Raw genomic sequence first — 15484 nt, forward strand, 5'->3', positions numbered from 1 at the left:
AGCATTCAATTCCATATTAAAATGTTGATAATAACTGTATAACATGCAAAAAACAGTTTATTGAAAAACTAAGTACAGAAAACTTTTAATTGGCTAAAATCAACTATGTATTCTGAAATTATTTTTGAATTTTTATACTTTTCTGATACCTAATATTATACAGAAAGAGACAGTCTCTTTGTAAATTAACCCCTTGATAGGTCATAAAAACATCAAAATTAACATGTTGAAAACAAATTATTGTTTCTAATCTTGACCTTGTTACCTTCACAGATTTTCTATTTTATATAATTAATCAAAAGATTATTCTTCCTGGCAACTAAGTTATAAACTTGAAATTCATCAAAACCTTTACCATTAGCATGTATTAATTATATAATTGTTTTCTTGATTTTCTTTAAAATTTCTTAGAGATTTCTTCAGATTTGGTGATATTGAGAATTAAATCAGAAATCATAACTTACAAAATGAGCCATAAGGCTCTCAAAACACTGTAAGAAAAACTCTCAAAACTATACCAAACTAAATCATGATATATACCACACTGTTCAAATTCCTTTATAGGACTTTGCTTAGAAACATATGTCTAAGATTAGACCACAAAAAACCTAAGCTAATAGTTATACAGTATGGACTCACATATTCAATATAAGCACTAATTTCTACAGTAACTTGCCTAGTTTATAAATTCTGACTAAGATATATTCAAAATTTAATTTAGAAGCTAATTTAATAACTCAGCATTCTTATTAAGAATAAAACCTCCAAAATGTAAAACCCTGATATATTTTTTCCAACTCTTCTCTTTGGAGAAAATTTATAGCTCTTTTTGATTACAGTATCTTTTGCTAATGAAAACTGAAAGATTTTTTCTATTATTGATTTTAGCAAGAGGGGAAAAGAGAGAGAGAGAGGAACATTGATTTGTTTCTGTATGTGCCCTGACCAGAGATCAAACCAACAACCTCTGTGCTTTGCAACAATGTTTTAACCAACCAGCTATGTTGTGAGGCAGAAAGATTATTTTTAATTATGACTGTTTATTGTAGTGTTTGGTTGGTGATGTTTTAGTTATAAAATTTCTTTTTAATTTTTTGATAATTTCAATTCTCTGATAAAATCATCTAATCATATATTTTCTGGGGTTTAGTAAATAATTATTTTACATTTAAAATTTGTGTCTGGCCTGACCTGCGGTGGCGCAGTGGATAAAGCATCGGCCTGGAAATGCTGAGGTTGCCGGTTAGAAACCCTGGGCTTGCCTGGTCAAGGCACATATGGGAGCTGATGCTTTCTGCTCCTCCCCCCTTCTCTCTCTCTTCTCTCTCTCTCTCCTTTCCCTTTCTAAAATAAATAAATAAATAAAAATTAAAAAAAAATTTGTGTCTGTTACGTCTGTTGATATATTTTTAATCCCTACATTTTATATTTAGATACTGCTCCTTGGAATCAGTGGTAAATTTTTTTATAAGATGTAACAAATTTTTTAGAAAAATTGTAGATGTATTGGATCATGTTCTTTTCTTTCAGAAAAATACAACCAGAAATATATAGTGGGAGACAATTTTAATCTAATTAGTTAACTGAATTTTTATTTGCAGATTTTGAAATATTTTACCTACTTCTGTTTTATTCTTACTCTCAGATGGTACCCTTCCAGACTTTCAACTGAGAACCCAGGGTGTTTCGTAGTAACTGTCTTCTTTAGCAGGTCCACACATCCCATTTTCATCTCTGCAGTACTTGGAAACTCCCCATAATTCTTTCCTGTGTTTCAAAGACAATTTTCTTAACATCTTTCTTTGAAGAGGTTCAGAAAACAGCAAATACTTAAGAAAGTCACTGGAAGAAACACTGAAGATCCCACTATGAAACACTGGAGCAGGTCTCCAAGGATTCAATAAGACTCGGGAGCAGTTCTCAGCAATATAAATGTCTAGACTAGAAAACAACCTCCTGGAGGAGGAGGGAGAAGTGAGGAAGTGAGAACAATGGTCCAACCTATGAGAGAAAGAAATAGGTATGTAACTATTTTTAATAACATCATTCAAGTTTAGAAGAAGTGTATTATTGGAGAAAACATATACCACCTCTTCATGTATCTAAAGGGAAAGTAGCTTTTGTTTCTCTATAGTCTAAACACAGTCTTTGAAGCTGGTTTCCCAGAATTGATAAGTGCCTGAAACTAACCTGGCTCTGTGTTCACTGGTTGGTGGAGCAGATGTTAGATGTCACTACACACAACAAGAGGTCCAACTTTATATACTCTTATATATTTATTCTTACTCTAAGCTGGTTGTCAAATTCAAGTCTATATCTAAGATTACATGGTCCAAGGAAGTATGCCAACTTGAGTAAGCCAGAAGAGAAGATCCATTTCCCAAATCACTCAGTCTCCACTCCTCAACCAGAAGCACAGTTAATTGGCCTTCTTGATTTCATTCTTCTAGATTTTCTGCTTGTATAGTCAGAAAATCAAGTTAGGTTTGTGTTAATATTTTAACTGTCTGCAATTCAGAGAATACCCTGCATAAGCATCTACTCAGACCAGTAGACCACAGTAACATTTGGGGTCTCCTGGAATTACTGTTAATTCAGATTCAGTGTTTAATAATCCTTGAAAAGTTTAATTATTTACTTTCCACAATGCATAATCACCCTGGTAAAATCCTCTAAGTCCCTTTTCAGAAGACTGGGAGAAAGATTAATAGTGTAAAGTTTTGCCAGTATAGAGGAGTCCTTTCTTATGGGACCTGTTTTCCTTCATTCAAGGGGGTCTGTGAACAGGCTAAAGTCTAGGAATTGGTTGACAGATCATGACTCTGTTTATACAATTTAACTTAAATTTTTTACTTGTCTTAGAAATTTTATGCTTCTACAGAGCAAGTAAGAAATTAGGAGAATTACCACCTATTCACTTGTAGGAACATCATTATCTATGAGCCAATGCCATAAGCCTCTGTGAGTGAAAATATTCTGATTGCCTGTTTGATTCTGCTGTTTATTATGGTGACTATGCCTACCTTGGTTTTCACTGCTAGGTGTTACCATTTGACCCTGAGGCCCAGGGATACAGTAATTCCCCATTTCATTTAAGTTTGCCAATTCTGTGACAGCATTTTCACTGTAATTGCTGGCCTTTAGACCAGAGTGATCAGAGAGCTCTTCAAGGATCTGGGGCTTCCCTCATAAATATATTTCTCATAGTTGTGGTCAAATACATTTTCTCTGGACCTCCCTGGGTAGATAAGCAAACCTTAAATAATAAATTTATATCTAACATTTCAATATCCTTAAGACTTTGGTTCTATTTTACTATAGTACATACTGGAATTTCAGCTTTATTAATTATAAGTCACTCTTTGGTCTGTGCTTGAGTCTACCAGCCAAACAAACTATTAGAGTCTTTTTTAACCACCAGAGTTTCAACAATAAATCCAGAATCTCTGCTTAGTGGACTCATACTAATAAATACAGCATTAATCAACTTTATGTTGCTTTCACTATTATACTACATCCTTGATATCTATTTCTATGCCTTTTCCCAAGATTTTTATCTGTATAAAATTTAAAATTAATGTAGTTTTTTTTAATGTAGCACATGTTTTCATGGGTTATATGTTGTATATCATCTTTATGTACCTACTGGGACTTGTTATAAGTCTAGAAGCAAAGAAGAATGTTAGGGGTGAATCCTGTGGAAAATCAGTAGTATTTACATGTAAATGACCTCAGGAGAGACCATTACCATTTACTCAGAGAAAAGTAGAATTAATCTGTTGGTTCAGAGTTAAACAGTTGCTTCTCCTGACAAACATTCATCAAGTTTGGGATTTAACGTCTCCAGTTTCATCAGAATCTTTTCATATGTCCCCATCCCAATTTTTAGGATCCCATCCTTTTCCAATAAATGCTCCCATTAGTTTAGCAGCAGACAACTTGCAATGTTAGATATACAATTTACATTGTAAATAAATCACCTGCTGATTGTGATTCTGGATTTGGTTTTCAGAAACTCTACTTCTGAACCTATGGGGCATAATGGTTTCTTTCAAAGAAGAGATAGTGAAATGGTAGAGAAAAAAAAAAAGATACATTAAAGAAAGAATTAATAAATCAAAGGGGACCAAGACTTGATGACTTTGAAAAATAAGCTTCTCCAGATAAGAAAAAAAGGTTAAAATGAAAAAATTTACTGTCAAGATACCATGCTCTACAGAAAAGGCTAAAAATGCAGTTATACCAACTTTTGCAGAACCTCATAAGATCAGAAGTTTCAGATCTCAATATTTGTATTGGTTATATTAAGGTCCTTTAAAGAGATTAAGGATATATACCTCTTTGAATCTATCAATAAAATCTTAGGGGGTAGGGGAGTAAAGAGGGACAAATATCTGGTGAGAGAAAATGATTTGACTTTGGGTAATGAGTACAGATTATAATCAACAGTTCAAATGTTATGAAGATGTTTACCTGAAAACTATGATATGTACTCTGATTGAGTAATGTTATCCTATTAAAATTAATTTTCAAAAAAATTTTTTTGGAAGTTAAAAAATTTTATTTATTTATTTTTATTTTTTATTTATGATTTTAACTTATTGTGTTTACATAGATTCAAGTGTCCCACTGAATAAATCTCCCCCACCTTCGTGTTCCCTTTGGCCCCCCCTTTACCCCCTCCCCCCAACACCTTCCCCTCTTCCCTGCAGGATTTGCTGTCCTGTTCTCTATAATGCTGTGTTATGTATATATAATTTCACTAATCTCTTTCCCTTTTCTTTTTTTATTATTATGAATTTTAATGGGATGACATAGATCAATCAGGGTACATAGGTTCAGAGAAAACATCTCCAGGTTATTTTGATATATGATTATGTTGCAAACCCATCACCCAAAGTCAAATAGTCGTCTGTCACCTTCTATCTGGTTTTCTTTGTGCCCCTCCGCTCCCCCCACCTCCTCCCTCTCATTCCTCCCCCCCCCCCACCCCATAACCACCACACTCTGGTCCATGTCACCAAGTCTCATTTTTATGTCCCACCTATGTATGGAATCATACAGATCTTAGTTTTTTCTGATTTACTTATTTCACTCAGTATATTATCAAGGTCTATTCATGTTGTAAATGATTCGATGTCATCGTTTCTTATGGCTGCGTAGTATTTCATAGTATATATGTACCACATCTTCTTTATCCAATCATCTATGGAAGGGCTTTTTGGTTGTTTCCATGTCTTGACCACTGTGAACAATGCTGCAATGAACATGGGGCTGCATGTGTCCTTAAGTACCAGTGTTTTTGAGTTTTGGGGGTATATACCCAGTAGAGGGATTGCTGGGTCATATGGTAGTTCTATTTTAAAGATTTTGAGGAACCACCATACTTTCTTACATAATGGTTGTACTACTTTACATTTTCACCAACAGTGGATGAGGGTTCTTTTTTCTCCACAGTCTCTTCAACACTTGTTATTAACTGTTTTGTTGATAATAGCTAATCTAACAGGTGTGAGGTGGTATCTCATTGTAGTTTTGATTTGCATTTCTCTAATAACTAAATGAAGATGAGCATCTTTTCATATATCTGTTGGCCATTTGTATTTCTTCCTGCGAGAAGGGTCTGTTCATGTCCTCTTCCCATTTTTATTGGATTGTTTGTTTGTTTGTTTGTTGTTGAGTTTTATGAGTTCTTTGTAAATTTTGGATATTAGGCCCTTATCTGTGCTGTTGTTTGAAAATATCGCTCCCATTTAGTTGGCTGTCTGTTTGTTTTGTTGTCAATTTTTCTTGCTGAGCAAAAGCTTCTTAGTCTGATGTGGTCCCATTCATTTATCTTTGCCTTCACTTCTCTTGCCTTTGGAGTCAAATTTATAAAGTGCTCTTTATAACCAAGGTCCATGAGTTTAGTACCTATGTTTTCTTCTATGTAAATTATTGTTTCAGGTCTTATATTTAAGTCTTTGATCCATTTTGAATTAATTTTAGTACAAGGGGACAAACTGTAATTGAGTTTTATTCTTTTGCAAGTGGCTTTCCAGTTTTCCCAGCACCATTTGTTGAAGAGGCTTTCTTTTCTCCATTGTGTGTTGTTGGCCCCTTTATCGAAAATGATTTGACCATATATATATGGTTTTATTTCTGGACTTTCTATTCTGTTCCATTGGCCTGAGAGTCTATTTTTCTGCCAATACCATGCTGTTTTGATTATCGTGGCTCTATAATATAATTTGAAGTCAGGTATTGTAATGTCCCCAGCTTTGTTCTTTTCCCTTAGGATTGCTTTGGCTATTCGGGTTTTTTTATAGTTCCATATAAACCTGATGATTTTTTTGTTTCATTTCTTTAAAAAAAGACATTGAAATTTTGATAAGAATTGCATTAAATTTGTATATCACTTTGGGTAATATAGTCATTTTGATATATTTATTCTTTCTATCCAAGAACAAGGAATATTTTTTCATTTCATTGTATCTTTTTCGATTTCCCTTAACAATGCTTTATAGTTTTCATTATATAGGTCCTTTACATTCTTTGTTATGTTTATTTCTAGGTATTTTTTTGTTGTTGTTGCAACCATGAAGGGGATTTTTTTTTTTAGTTCATTCTTTGATGCTTCATTGTTGGCATATGGGAAAACAATGGACTTTTGTATATTAATTTTGTATTTTGCGACCTTACTTTGTTGGTTTATTGTTTCTAGTAAGCTTTTTGTGGAGTCTTTGGGGTTTTTGATGTATAGGGTCATATCATCTGCAAAAAGTGAAACCTTTACTTCTACTTTCCCAATATGAATTTCTTTTATTTCTTTCTCTAGTTGATTGCTCTGGCTAGAACTTCCAGCGCTACACTGAATAAGACTGGAGAGAGTGGACAACCTTGTATTATTCCTGATTTTAGGGGAAAAGTCCTCAGTTTTATGCCATTTTATATGATGTCAACTGATGGTTTATCATAAATGGCCTTTATTATGTTGAGATATTTTTCTTTTATACCCATTTTGTTAAGTGTTTTAAACATAAAATGGTGTTGTATTTTATTGAATGCCTTTTTTTGCATCTATTGATAGGATCATATGATTTTTGTTCTTTGTTTTGTTGATATGGTGTATTACGTTAACCATTTTACATATGTTGAACCATCCTTGTGATTTTGGGATAAATTCCACTTGATTATGATTAATTATTTTTAATGTGTTGCTGTATTCAATTTGCTAGTATTTTGTTTAGTATTTTAGCATCTGTATTCATTAAGGATATTGGTCTGTAGATTTCTTTGTTTGTGTTTTCCTTGCCAGGTTTTAGTAAGAGTATTATGTTGGCCTCATAAAATGTGTTTGGAAGTATTGCTTCTTCTTCAATTTTTCGGAAGACATTGAATAGAATAGGAACTCAGTCTTCTTTGAATGTTTGATAGAATTCACTAGTATAGCCACCTGGCCCTGGACTTTTATTTTTTGGAAAGCTTTTGATAGTTGTTTCTATTTCCTCCCTGCGTATGGGTCTGTTTAGGCTTTCTGCTTCTTCATGACTCAATCTAGGAAGATTGTATTGTTCTAGAAATTTATCATTTCTTCTAGATTGTTAAATTTGGTGACATATATTTTTTCATAGTATTCTACAATAATTCTTTGTATATCTATGATATCTGTGGTGATTTCTCCTCTTTCATTTTGGATTTTGTTTATATGAATCTTTTCTCTTTTTTCCTTAGTGAGTCTTGCCAAGGGTTTGTCAGTTTTGTTGATCATTTTTAAGAACCAAATCCTTGTTTTATTAATTTTTCCTATAGTTTTTCTGTTCTCTATTTCAATTATTTCTGCTCTGACTTTTATTATTTCCTTTCTTCAGCAGGTTTTGAGTTGCCTTTGTTCTTCTTTTTTTCTTTTCTTAAGCTGTGAAATTAAGCAGTTTACTTGGGCTCTCTCTTGTTTGTTCCTATAGGCCTGTAGTAATAAGAACTTCCCTCTTATTACTGCTTTTGCTGCATATCACAGATTCTGATATGTCATATTGTTATTTTCATTTATCTGTATGTACTTTTTGATCTCTGCTTTTATTTCTTCTTTAACCCACTTATTTTTTAAAAGTATGTTATTTAGTTTCCACATTTTTGTGGGTTTACCTCTTTTTTGCATTTGAATTCTAGTTTCAAGGTTGTATGATCAGAGAATATGTTTGGTATACTTTCAATTTTTCTGAATTTGTTGATGTTATTTTTGTGGCCCAACATATGGTCAATTCTTGAGACTGTTTCATGTACACTAGAGAAAAATGTATACTCTGGCATTTTGGGATGAAATGTCCTGTAGATGTCTATCATACACAATTGTTCTAGTGTTTTGTTTAAGGCCAATATTTCTTTATTGATTTTCTGTTTGGATGAATGATCTAGACCCGTCAGCAGTGTATTGAGGTTTCCAAGTATGATTGTATTTTCATTGGTTTTTGTTTTTAGGTCAGTCAGTAGCTGTCTTATATATTTTGGTGAGTCTTGGTTTGGTGCATATATAGTAAGAAGTATTATGTCTTCTTGATTCAATGTCCCCTTTATCATTATAAAATGACCATTTTTGACTCTGATTACCTTTGCTGTATTTTAGTCAGCATTGTTAGATATGAATATTGCTACACCTGCTTTTTTTTTGTACGTTATTTGCTTGGAGTATTGTTTTCCAACCTTTCACTTTAAATTTGTTTTTATCCTTGTACCTTAGATGTGTTTCTTGTAGATAGCATACAGTTGGATTTTCTTTTTTAATCTATTCTGCTACTCTGTGTCTTTTTATTGATGAGTTCAATTAATTTACATTTAGTGTAATTATTGACACTTGATGGTTTCTTATTGCCATTTTATATATTGCTTTCTGATAGTTTTGTATCTTGTTTGGTCTTGTCTTTTGTTTTCCTATCATTTGTTTTTGTTTGTTTGTTTGTTTGTTTGTTTTTTTCATTTTTTTTTTCTGAAGCTGGAAACAGGGAGAGACAGTCAGAAAGACTCCCGCATGTGCCCGACCGGGATCCACCCGGCATGCCCACCAGGGGCGACGCTCTGCCCACCAGGGGGCGATGCTCTGCCCATCCTGGGTGTCACCATATTGCGACCAGAGCCACTCTAGTGGGGTGGAGAAGCAAATGAGCGCTTCTCCTGTGTGCCCTGGCTGGGAATCAAACCCGGGTCCTCCGCACGCTAGGCAGACGCTCTACCGCTGAGCCAACCGGCCAGGGCCTCATTTGTTTTTGTTTGGTTGTAATCCATATTTCTTTCCTCTGTTACTTCTTTTCCCAAGCCATGTGCTTCTGTGGTGGTTTGTCAGGGTTGGTTACCATTAAGTAATGGAAAGGATACATATCATGTTCATTGTAGTACATTATCTCACGAGTGCTTCTGCACTCCATACTGCTTTGCTACTGCTAACCTTTGTCTTCTCCCCTTTTTTGTTTTTGTTCTCACAGATTAATCTTGCTTTTATTTTGATCTTAATGATCTTTTACTTGTAGTTTTGTTTTGTTTTGTTCTTTGTATCTGGTTGGAAAATCCCCTTTAGTATTTCCTGAAGTGGGGGTTTTCTGGTGATAAATTCCCTCATCTTTTCTGTATCTGTATCTGTTTTTATTTCTCCTTTGTATTAAAAGTTAGCTTTAATGAGTATAGTATTCTTGGCTAAAAGTTTCTCTCTTTCAGAACTTTAAATATTGGAGTCCACTCTCTTCTAGCTTGTAGAGTCTGCTGAGAAATCTGATGATAATCTAATGAGCTTTCTTTATATGTTGTATTCTTTTCCCTGGCTGGCCTGAGATTTTTTTTTTTTTGTCATTGGTTTGTGACAATTTTATTATGATGTGCCTTGGAGTAGGTTTGTTGTGGTTAAGATAACTCGGTGTTCTGTTTGCTTCTTGAATTCAAGGCTTTAGTTTTTTCCATAGGCTTGGGAAGTTCTCCTCTATCATTTGTTTGAATATATTCTTCATTCCATTTTCTTTCTTCTCCTTCTGATATACCCATTATTCTTATGTTGCTCTTTTTGAAGAAGTCAGACAATTCCTGTAGGGCTTTCTCTTTTTTTAAAATTCATGAGTCTTTCTCCTCTTCTCTCTGTAGTGCCTCTAGTTGCCTGTCTTCTATGTCATCAATTCTCTCCTCTATCTGGGCTGTTCTATTAGTTAAGCTTGTTATCTCATTTTTCAGTTCATAAATTGAGCTTTTCATCTCTGTTTGATTCGTTTTCATAGTTTCAATTCTCTTAGTGATGTATTCTTTCTGTTTGTTAAATTGTTTTTGAGCTTCTAAATTGCCTTTCTGTGCTTTATAGTATATCCCTGAATATTTTTATAACTTTGATTTTAAATTCTCTGTCATTTAACTCCAAGGTTTCCAAGCTATTAAATTTTTTTTCTATACATTTTTTCTCATCTCTCTGAGCTATATCTTTGTTATTTGTATCCATTATATTTTATTTATTTTTCCTTAATGGCATTTGATAATGATATTGTTAATAACACTAATAAGAGTTGATATAAAAAATGTTTTTTGAGAAAGTACAATGAAAAACTGAAAATTCTATTCTGCTAAGTAGGACAAAAACTACATATAATGGAAGGCCTGAAATGGGAGGAAGTGATAAAGAGGCAAAAAAACGAGGTAAGAACCCACAAAATGCTACAAGAAAAAAAATTGAATCAACAATAATATAATTTGTTTGTAAATGATGGTCAAGAGAGAAATAGTGAAAAAGAAAAGAAGAAAAAGTAAAAAGAGAAAAAAAATACTGTAAAAAATAAAAATTCTCTTGTATTAAAGGGAACAAAAACTACATAGAATGGAGAGCCTGAGTCGGGAGAAATACTAATGAGGTGAAAAGCTAAGTAAAAAGTGCACAAAATGCCACAAAAGAAATATTAAAATCCAGAATAAAATAATTTCTGAGTGAGGATCAAATGAGAGAAAAAGTGAAAGAGAAAAGAAGAAACAAAAAGAGAAAGGGAAAGAAAAAAAGAGAGAGAGTTAAGGTTTTTGAAATGTAACTGTCATAGAAATGAAAAAGAATGGAAAATGTAACACCTATGAATTATATAAAAAGAGAATAATAAAACTAAAAGAGGATAAAATGTCCAAGGTGGAATAAAAAAAAAAGATTAAAAAAATGAAAAAAGTTCTAAAGGCTGTGGATTTTTTCTGGTTTTGAGAGGTTATCTTCTTACTTTTTCTTTTTTCTCTCTCTTTTTGGCCAGTGGTGCTGCACCCCAGGTTCTGCCCCTGGGTCACTCTTAGTCAGAGATTTGCTGTTGTGCCTCTATGGTGATTATATAAACTAGGCCTCAGTCCCATTGGTAGGTGGGACTTGTTAGCACTTGCAAGCTCCGACAGTAGGAGAGTCCACTGTCCCTGAGCCTCTCCCCAAATCTCTCCTTCCTGAACCTGCAACCTGGGGACCCAACTGTGAAGTTGTCCCAACCACTGCCTGTAGAGCAAGAGGCTCTAAGAGCTGCCAAATCCCGACTTTATCCCAGCTCAAAGCAGGGTTCTGGGTAAGGCTTTGCCGGCCAGAGCCACCAGTGTAATCAGGCAGGGCTGGGAGCCAATTGCTCTCAAGGTGTCTTTCTATGAGCCTCCAGGCATGTCTAGTATGCCTCAGCACTCCGTGGTTCTACTCTCCTCAGGCTTTTTTCACTTTTTAACCTGTATCAGCTGGGAGGAAGATGCCCCAGTCACTGCCTGCAGATAAAGAGGCCCTAAAAACCAATAAGTCTCTCCTCCAAGTCCATTCAAAGCACAGCCCTGGGTATGAAAGCTCTGTCAACCACAGCTACCAGCTTAAGCAGGCAGTGGAGTGAGCTGATTTCTGGACAGGCTCCTTTCTACAGTTCCCTAAATATGTCTAGTTAAATTTGGCTCAACACTCCATGGGTCTACTCTCCACAGGCTTCTCCCTTGTTGAGAAGCCTACAGCCCAGCTTGCCCAATTTCCTCAGTGTTCTCCAAGGTCTGTTCCATGAGCCTGTGCTTTTTTTTTTTTTTTTTCTTTTTTTTTTTTTTTTCATTTTTCTGAAGCTGGAAACAGGGAGAGACAGTCAGACAGACTCCCGCATGCGCCCGACCGGGATCCACCCAGCACGCCCACCAGGGGCGATGCTCTGTCCACCAGGGGGCGATGCTCTGCCCATCCTGGGTGTCGCCATGTTGCGACCCTCCTGGGCGTCGCCATGTTGCGACCAGAGCCACTCTAGCACCTAGGGCAGAGGCCACAGAGCCATCCCCAGCGCCCGGGCCATCTTTGCTCCAATGGAGCCTCGGCTGCGGGAGGGGAAGAGAGAGACAGAGAGGAAGGCGCGGCGGAGGGGTGGAGAAGCAAATGGGCGCTTCTCCTATGTGCCCTGGCCGGGAATCGAACCCGGGTCCTCCGCACGGTAGGCCGACGCTCTACCGCTGAGCCAACCGGCCAGGGCCTGAGCCTGTGCTTTTTAACCTGTATTGCCTGGCTGGAAGTTGCCCCAGCCACTGCCTGCAGAGCATGAGGCCCTAAGCTCTATCAAGTCCTTCCTTCAGGTCCACTTAAATCACAGGCCTGGGAAAGAAGGCTTTGTCAGTCAGAAACACCAGCATAAGCCAGCAGGGCAGTGAGCAGACTGCGGGTTAGGTTCCCATCAGTATTCCACGGATCTGCTCTCCAGAGGCTGCCTGCTCCAGCAAGCTGCCTGTGCACCCTTACCCACAGCACTTCCGCAGTCCTCTTCATGGGAATGTGCTTTGTTAGCCTCTATAGCTGGTGGAGGCACCCCTTCCCAAGAGGTCCTAGCATAGGGAAGCCGGCTCTCATGCCCTTCCTGCATGCTGTTGTTTGGGGAGTCAGAATTATACAGAATCTCTGGCTACAGCCCACCCAGAAGGCCACTGCTGACAGTCTCCAACAGTCCCCTCTGTCAGGGAACATGGGTGACCACACCCTTGGTGCTTGGAGGAACCACTCATATACTGCCCACACTCTCCGACTGGGTGGCCGGGAGTAAACACAGCCCAAAGCCGCTCTGGTATCAGTCTTCACAAGCATCCCACTCGCCCACCTCTGCTGGGGTTTGCTGCTGGTGTTAGCTCTGCGTTAGTGATCTCAAGCTCAGCCGCAGGCACACCCTTTTCTCGGCTTGTGAACATCTTTGCCCTAGCTAGTTTCTTCTGTCTTCCCTAGCCCTCCCTTCTCCTCAGTTCCAAGTAAAAGCAGCCCTTCCTCAGATCAGTGAGGAATTTGGAATACACTATTCTCAGTCTTACTTCCTTCAGAGTGGATTATATATTCAGCCACCTTTTCGCCCAATTGTACCTTTGTTTGATGTAAGTGTATTTCAGATGATACTGGGATTGTTTTTCTGTCTCTAGTTGTTGAACTTGTTGAAATTTCAGGGAGAGGTATCAGGAGCACCCCTCACAGAGCCATTTCTGTGATGTCACTCCTCTCTTTCCCTTTTCTACTCCCATTTTCTCTTCCATTTTCCCTCTGACCGCTTTCCCTCTGGTCCTTTCCTCAGCTCACATTGTTTATTAGATTCCTCAAATGAGTGAGGTCATATGATATTTTTCTTTCTCTGCCTGGCTTATTTCATTAGCGTAATAGTTTCCAGGTCCATCCATGTGGTCACAACAGGTAAGATTTCCTTTTTATTCATAGCCTTATAGTATTACATTGTGTATATACCACTCATATACTGGTGGATACTTGGGCTGTTTCCAGATCTTGGCTATTGTAAACAATGCTGCAATAAACATGAGGGTGCATTTCTTCTTTTGAATTCATGATTTGTTATTCTTAAGATGTATTACTAATGGTGGGATAGCTGGGTCAAAAGGCAGTTCTATTTTTAATTTTTTGAGGAATTTTCATATTGTTTTCCACAGTGGCTGCACTGTCTGCATTCCTTCCAGCAGTGCAGGAGAGTTTCCTTTTCTCCTCACCCTCACCAGCACTTGTTATGTGTTGTTTTGTTAATAAGCGCCATTCTGACAAGTGTGAGGTGAAATTTTATTGTGGTTTTAATTTGCATTTCTCTAATGGTTAGTGATGTTGAACATTTTTTATATGCTATTGGCCATCTGTATGTCCTCTTTGGAGAAGTGTCTATTCATTTCTTTTGCCCATTTTTGGGTTGTATTGTTTACTTTCCTAGTGTTGAGTTTTACCAGTTTTTTATAAATTTTGGTTATTAACCCTTATCAGACATCTTGGCGAATGTATTCTCCCATTGTGAGGATTGTCTTTTTATTTTGTTAATGGTGTCTTTTGCTGTGTGAAACCTTTCTAGTTTTATATACTCCCATTTAGTCATCTTGTCCATTATTACACTAGCCCATGAAGATAAATCAGCAAAAATTTTGCTATGGGAGATATCGGAAAGTTTACTGCTTATGTTTTCTTCTAAGGTGTTTATGGTTTCACAACTTACATTTAATTTTTTTTATCCATTTTGAGTTTATTTTTGTGTATGGTGTAAGTTGGTGTTCCAGTTTCATTTTTTTGCAAGTACTTGTCCAATTTTCCCAACACCATTTGTTAAGGAGATTGTCTTTACTCCATTGGATGCTGTTATCTATTTGTCAAATATCAATTGTCCATATGGGTGTGGGTTTATTTCTGGATACTCTGTTCTGTTCTATTATCACCTGATCATGATGTATAATTTTTTTTTTATGTATTGCTGGATCTGGTTTGTTAATATTTTGTTGAGAATTTTAGCATCTAAGTTCATCAAGGATATTGGTCTATAGTTTTCTTTCTTTGTAGTGTCTTTGCCTAGTTTTGTAATGAGGATTATGCTTGCCTCATAAAAGGAGTTTGGAAGTCTTACTTCTTGAATTTTTTGAAATAGCTTGAGAATCATAGGAGTTAGTTCTCTTTGAATATTTGGTAAAATTTGCCTGTAAAGCCACCTGGCCCAGGACTTTTGTTTGTTGGCAGTTTTTTGATAACTGTTATAATCTGATTTGATGAAATCACTCTGTTTAGGTTTCCTGATTCTTCTATACTGATTTTTGAAAGATTATATGTTTTGAGAAATTTGTCCAGTTCACCTAGGTTGTCTAATTTTATGGCATACAGTTCTTTATAGTATTTTTTTTACAATCTTTTATATTTCTGCTGTGTCAGTTGTTAGTTTTTCTCTCTCATTTCTTACTGTATTTATTTGAGTCCTCTCTCCTTTTTTCTTGATGAGTTTGGTTCATTAATCTTGTTTACTTTTTCAAAGAACCAGCTCTTGGTTTCATTGATCTTCTGTATTTTTTTTTTGGCATCTCTGTCATTTATTTCTGCACTGATCTTTATTATTTTCTTCCTTCTACTTCCTGTGAGCTTTTTTTGTTGTTCTTATTCTAGATTTTTTAGGTATAAGGTTGAGTTATTTATTTGGTTTTTTTCTTGCTTCTAAAGGTGTGCCTGTAATGCTATGAACTTCCCTCTCAGTACTGTTTTTGCTGTGTCCCATAAATTTTGAGTTCT

The 15484-nt window shown here is 36.1% G+C and overlaps 1 non-coding gene across 1 annotated transcript; it reads right to left on the bottom strand.

The window, feature by feature from the left end:
* Window positions 1–12370: 12370 nt before the first annotated feature.
* Window positions 12371–12446, bottom strand: TRNAG-ACC (transfer RNA glycine (anticodon ACC)). The gene has a single exon. It is a non-coding gene; the product is annotated as a tRNA-Gly (tRNA).
* Between the last annotated feature and the right edge of the window lie 3038 nt (window positions 12447–15484).

This window comes from Saccopteryx leptura, chromosome 5 (genome assembly GCF_036850995.1).
Source record: "Saccopteryx leptura isolate mSacLep1 chromosome 5, mSacLep1_pri_phased_curated, whole genome shotgun sequence".
Classification (NCBI taxonomy): domain Eukaryota; kingdom Metazoa; phylum Chordata; class Mammalia; order Chiroptera; family Emballonuridae; genus Saccopteryx; species Saccopteryx leptura.